The sequence below is a fragment of the Ovis aries genome, chromosome 16 (genome assembly GCF_016772045.2).
Source record: "Ovis aries strain OAR_USU_Benz2616 breed Rambouillet chromosome 16, ARS-UI_Ramb_v3.0, whole genome shotgun sequence".
Lineage (NCBI taxonomy): Eukaryota > Metazoa > Chordata > Mammalia > Artiodactyla > Bovidae > Ovis > Ovis aries.
In genome coordinates this window covers 42,479,648-42,485,647 of record NC_056069.1, presented here as the reverse complement: position 1 = coordinate 42,485,647, position 6,000 = coordinate 42,479,648, and the positions used below count along the sequence as shown (strand labels likewise).

Genomic DNA, 6,000 nt, shown 5'->3' with positions numbered 1-6,000 from the left:
GCATGTTATGCGTGCTATAACACGAAGCTGGCCAACTGATAGCGCAACGAGGTACCATGTCCCTGGGAATTCTAATTGCTTGGTCAGTAAAAAAAAAAAAAAAAATACCCAACCGTTACAGATGATCGCACAAGGTGCATTTTGATAGTATAACGGAGGGAACAGACGAAGTCACGCAAGTTCTGAATGTCTTAACCCCCCCAAAAAAATAAGAAAGGAAGAGAAAGGAAAGCCTGGAGCGGAGGGAGTGTTACAGGGAGCGAATTGCTCAGGACTTCAAACACAGGGAGTCATTCTGTCAAGGGGAGGGGGCGGGCGGGGGCAGGCACTGGGCCTCTCTAACAAAGTCCTCCTCTCTTTGCTCCCTCCCACTTCATTCACTTGCAAATCAGTGTGTGCCCACAAGAGCCAGCTCTCCCGAGCCCGTAACCTTCCCATCCCGAGCTGCAGTTTCAGCCGCTGCAGCGAGAACGGCTGAGCGGGCAACCGCGGCGGCGGCGGCCGAGGCAGGAGCAGCCTGGGCGGGTCGCAGGGTCTCCCTGGGAGCAGGAAGGCGAGCAGAGGTGGGTTCGGTCTCAGTTGGCAATGGTGCATGCCTTTTCTTGTTTTAATTCTGTAGCGCTGATGGAAGCCAATCAGAGAGAGCGAGCCCTCCTCGCCCGGTGGGTGCCGCACGCTGGAGTTGGGAGGGATGTTCAGCCTGCGAGCCCGGGTCGGGGCGGGCGCGCGGGTCCGGCTGCGCGGGCGGCGCTGCTGCCGCTGCCCAGAACGGGCGCCGGTTCCCGGGGAGCTTCGGCGCCGCTCCTCCGCCTTCTGGTAAGACCGCGGAGGGGCTTGGTGGGGGCATATGTGACGGGGCCGCCGGGAAGAACCCGCTGCCTTTCTCTCCGCCGGCAGAGGCTGCCAAGGGATCTCCGGCATTTGCAAAGTTGGCTGGTCAATTACCAAGGGCGCTGGTGCGTGCAGGACCCGCGGAGCGGTTTGGGGCTTGATTTATTTCCACCTGCCCACATCACAGGGTCTGTGCATGGACTGCTTTCGCCGGGTTACATTTCTTGGTTTGGGAGCCAAAGCAGAAAATTGGGTAGCTTGAAAACTCCTGAATGCTCCCAATAAGGAAAACTTAGGCTAAAGAGATGATTTGTCTCGGAGAAGAACCTTATTTAAAAAAAAAAAAAAAAACTGTTAGCTTTCACGCCGGGGGCAACGCCTGCCGGCTCACATAGGGCAGAAATGCTTAGGTTGCAAGGAAAGTCCAACACTGGACTCCGAAAATGGAGCACACTGTCCAGGGAAAAGTCATGTGGAAGACGGAGCTCGCTTGTGCTCTTCCAAGGCTGGCCAGGCACAAATCTGGGGGAAAACGCTTCCCCCGGACTTGTTGGAGAGCAAATCAAGTGCGCCTGGTTTTCCGGTGTCCGATGCAGGAAAAGTGACGCCCCCGGTGCGATATTCCGGAATTTAGTAACAGGGAATCTTGCTATGTTGTGTGTTGCAGAGCTGGGATTACTTCTGTAGTTATTCTTATGCCAAGAGTTATCGGAGATCTCGGAGATGGGAGATGCTGGAGAGGTCAGCGTGGTGCTGAAGTGTTGTCACTGCTGCAATAAAATCCATATTTTATGGGGAGCTATATGCAGGTCCTTGTTAGTGCAAGGGGCTGTTCACCTGAGTTAACTACAGAGAACATCCAAGTACCAAGAAGTTTAATCATCTGGAATAGCCATACGTTTCTCTCCTCTCTCTTGTGTGTGTGTGTTTTGTTTTTTTGTGTTTGTTTTTTGTAAAGACATTTTAATTATTATATTCATACTATGGAAGTGTATCACCCCATATCTCAGCCAATTTTCATTTTCACTTACTGAAGCACATAATGTAGGAAAGAAGAGGATTTTTCCTGAAAAAAAAACAAAAATGTTGCTGCTGGAGTGGGTGATGTGTACATGTCTGGCTGCTCTGGAGGGGCACACATGCAAAATATGGGTTCTCTGAGTGGTTATAATCCAGGGGGTGCAAAATCCTCTGTGTGTGGGAAAAAGAACACAGGGATATACCTTGTTAATGCACAACTCTTCTAAGAATGAAGAACAAATCAGCTTACACAAATGGTGAGCAGGGATTACTTCTTTTCTTTTCTTGCTGATGCCTGTACCTGAAAAGGAAAAGCTTTAGTATTCTACTTTAGGAGAAAAAAAAAAAAATCTCTTCCAGTTTGGCCTCAGCATCACCCTTTGTGTTTCAGTACTTGCATAGCTTTGTGCTGGCTAATTTTTTAGAGCCAGAGAACAAGTTGTGTGAAGAAAGAGGATATGATCAAGCAGATGTCTTCATTATGTCATAGGAGGAGGGCAAAGTTTATGCCAGAGGCCAGATTTTCAATGCAGAGCTCAGAAACTTAAAAGAAATCCAACAATTTACTGGAAAATGCAATCACGCAGGATTGTATCTTGCCCGTTTTGCTCTTTGGTGTGTTCTAATTAAAAAGGTATTGGGGAGAAATAAAAGGCAGATCTTTTTCTACCTGTTTTGATGGTTCATGGCATACTTCAGAAGCAGAGGAAGTAACCAATTTTTTCAGAAAAACATGAGAAGCAGCAGTATATCTCTAAAGGAAAACAGCAATGGTTTAGTTCTGTACTTGTCTGCAATTATCTTTTGCTACCTTTGTAAGTGACCGACTGGTATCTCTACAGGGACTTTCAGTCCCTTTACTATCTGGCTTTTACATCAATTTTTTTGCAATTACATTTCTTAATGCTAACTCTGCAAAGATAATATATAGAAACACAATCATTTTCTACTAAGTTGCCTACTATCAGAAAATGTGTATATTACCTCTTCCACCCACCACTTCCATCAGCTGTGCAAGTAAAAACTTACTGAGGCACTCTTCATTTTAAAGCAGAAATCTCTCTTGAAAATATTGTTCTGAGATACTTGAAAACAGCTAATATCAATAGAAAGCATAACTGTATGTAGCTCCAGGACATCAAATGATACTTCCTTTTTCCAAATGTATCAATAACTTGGAACAACAGGTTCTGAATATCTAACCAGAGCTAACTGAGTGATTGTACCACATCAGGATTAAAAAAAAAGAGAGATAAATATGACAAATAATCTGAATGAAACCATGTTTCTCCCTAGGGAAGTAAAATGTGCAGTCCCCCCTTCTGGCCCTTATTCGCTTTGCAGCCCCAAATGCCAGCTTACTGAGGCTGAATCCTTTGAACTATGGAAACTTTTTTTAGTTGGAAAGGACCTCTAGTGGGTCACGCCATGCACTTCTCCCTGCAGTTCAGCTGCATCGTGGATTTTGTTATCTAAGATAATAAGCGTATAACAGCTTTCCCTTCACAGACAAGACCATATTCCCCAACTCCTTTCATGACATTTATTCCAGGTCAAAACCATTACTGTCATTTGTGTAGTTCCTCTAATTTCAGGAACCCAAGAGTATTTGTACAGTTTCTGGATATCTAGACTTTTGATAACTTCTCTATGCTTCCAAATGAAAGCAATGGCCAATTAATAAAGAATTCACCACTACTAATATAAAATTTTTCCTTATTTCTCATCTTGCCAAGATTGTATTTCCTTCACTCAAATTTACCCAATAGTAATAATGGCATTACAGTTATGACTCAAAAAATTCCACATGAAGAAGCCCTACCCTAAGGGTTCAAGCAAATATAGGAAGCAATTGAAAAAAAGTAGAAAAAAATGAGGCAGAAAAAAATTAACTAACCTTTCAAAGATCCATGAACATTGACAAGTTATACTGAACTAGAGGTTTCTAATTTAAAGAAGCCCCCATTCAAATAAGCATGTACTAAAAGTCCAAAAGATGTTTAGATGCATATCACTCTTATTCTAGGAGGTGTTTGTCTTTTCTCTCTCTCTCTCTCTCTCTCTCTCTCTCTCTCTCTCTCTCTCTCTCTCTGTCTCTCTGTCTCTCTCTCTCCCTCTCTCTCTCTTTGATGTATCACAACATATTTTAGGTAACCTAGTCCTTAAAAAAAAACTTACTGCCTGGAACTTACATAGTAAGATAAGTTCTATAGGGGTGAATCAGCCTCTTCTGCTGACAGTCTGCAGGTTTCAACTTTCAATTTAAAAATCTGTTCTAAAGTTTGAAATGTGTTCCAAATGAGATAACATCCAGCAGAAGCCACTTGCTTCTGCTGCTAGCTTAGTCACAGCAGCCCATTCTTTGGGGTCGATCAGAATTAGGGTCTCGCTTATAAAAATAACAAGCAGTGACTCAGTCTGAATTGCATTCTTCAATAGTGTTTCAGCCTAGCTAGTGTCTACTGAGCTTACCTTATTTGCTTCACAAAAAGGTGAAAATGTAGATAATCAAACCTTCTCTGGTTTAAATTTTTTTCTGAATAATGATTCTAAATACAAAGACTCAAGACCATCATGTTAACAGGGGAAATTGCTGAAAGAAGAAAATCAAAATTCACACACACAGAGCACCCAGTTGTGACAGTGTTCCAATGATATTAGAGAAGAAATAAAGAAATGTACAGATTGGGTTGATTTTTTTTCTTTGTTCCTTTCTTTTTCCTTACATTTTTTCTCTCCATTAGGATTTTTGTTTTACTTTGAACACAAATGAAGAGTTTAAGGCACTTTCCTAGATCTAAACAATATTTCTGTTTTGAGTTTTCCTCTTATGAAGATTAAACTGGCCTACATTTTTAAAGTTCCTATTCCTAAGAAAGGCTCACTTTTTCAAAGTAATCAGATGAGAAAATTCAGGTTTTCTATAATTAAGGTTTACAGCCAAAAGTGTACAGTCTTAGTAATCCCATCACTCACAAGTAGGGAGATAAGGCAAGAAAAGTATACATGACCCTTGAAAAAGGTGGTACACCTTGATTTACTACATACAGATGTAAATGGAGTAAGGTTCTTTTAAGCCAAAGTGATTGGGTCAGAGGGGTCAAGATACAGCCAGTATTCTAGCTGGTCAAGACTGAACTATCCAGGAAATTTTTAACTCTTCCAACAATGAAAACTAACTGAAGAATGAATGCTGTGAGCACAGATGCATAAAGGCAGACTGGACACATATGCAGAAGGTTCTGTGTCCCCCATCCCCACAGATTATTAGAGATTATTTTACCTTGTTTCATCTATTTAATATCATTACACTAACACTGTTGGGTGCTCATTTCCTCTATAAATCAGATCACCTTGGCTGAGATTTATAAGAGGAAAAGTTTAATTAAAGCCAGAATGTTACTATTAAATTTGATGTGCAGTATAAATGGGCAGCATGGGTCCAAAGCTTTCCCCACCATATTTAGTGCTATCTTGTGAAAGAGAACAACTTAGGAAAAAGTTGAAGAATACAAAACTAGGCAACACAGGGTATAATTTATCTTCATATTTCATCACTTGAAAGAGCATTGTGTTTTTTATCTTTCTGTAATTCCCTAATTTGGTAGATCTGCCCAGAAGATGTTCAGGAGACCTAATAAGTTATAGGAATGGAAAACAGCAAGAAAAAATTAAGTTGAGGTGGTGTCCCAAGTGACTACAATGAAAAGAGATGGGAGGTGAATTTTTACATAAGAGGAAAATGTAAGAATAGAAATAGAATTAAAGTCACCATTTTTATACAGAGTGCACTTTCCACTTTATAAATACTGCTATTATTAGATATAACTTTATAAACATGATTACATTATTAACATGTTTATAATCACTATGTTTCTCTAACATGGAATGTAAACTTGAAACTTAGTCTTTAAAAAAATCATTTAAAGGAAATGATTCTGCATGGATCATAAAATAAGCAGAGGAGTACATTTTTAAAAAGTGGTCTGAAATTGCAGCAGAATCAAATGAAGGTTTTCTTAATGCTTTGAAGAATATTGACTCTTTTCTATTATCTTTATTATTCTTCAAAGTAATTAGATATACTATGTGTCCTTCTGACAACCTAAAGTATACAAAAGTGATAAAGACCTAATATAAGTCATTCAT

At 40.9% G+C, this 6,000-nt stretch overlaps 1 protein-coding gene across 2 annotated transcripts in view; it reads left to right on the top strand.

Annotated features, from left to right (window-relative positions):
* Positions 1-370: 370 nt before the first annotated feature.
* The window catches only part of CDH6 (cadherin 6), a 150,239-nt gene continuing 144,609 nt past the window's right edge, over positions 371-6,000 (top strand). The window contains exon 1 of one of the 2 annotated variants that reach the window (XM_004017072.5): positions 371-563. The gene's annotated coding sequence lies outside the window, so the exon portion shown is untranslated. Of the gene's footprint in view, positions 564-697; positions 817-6,000 lie in introns of those variants that run through there. The other variant, XM_042233912.1, reaches the window with a different exon arrangement.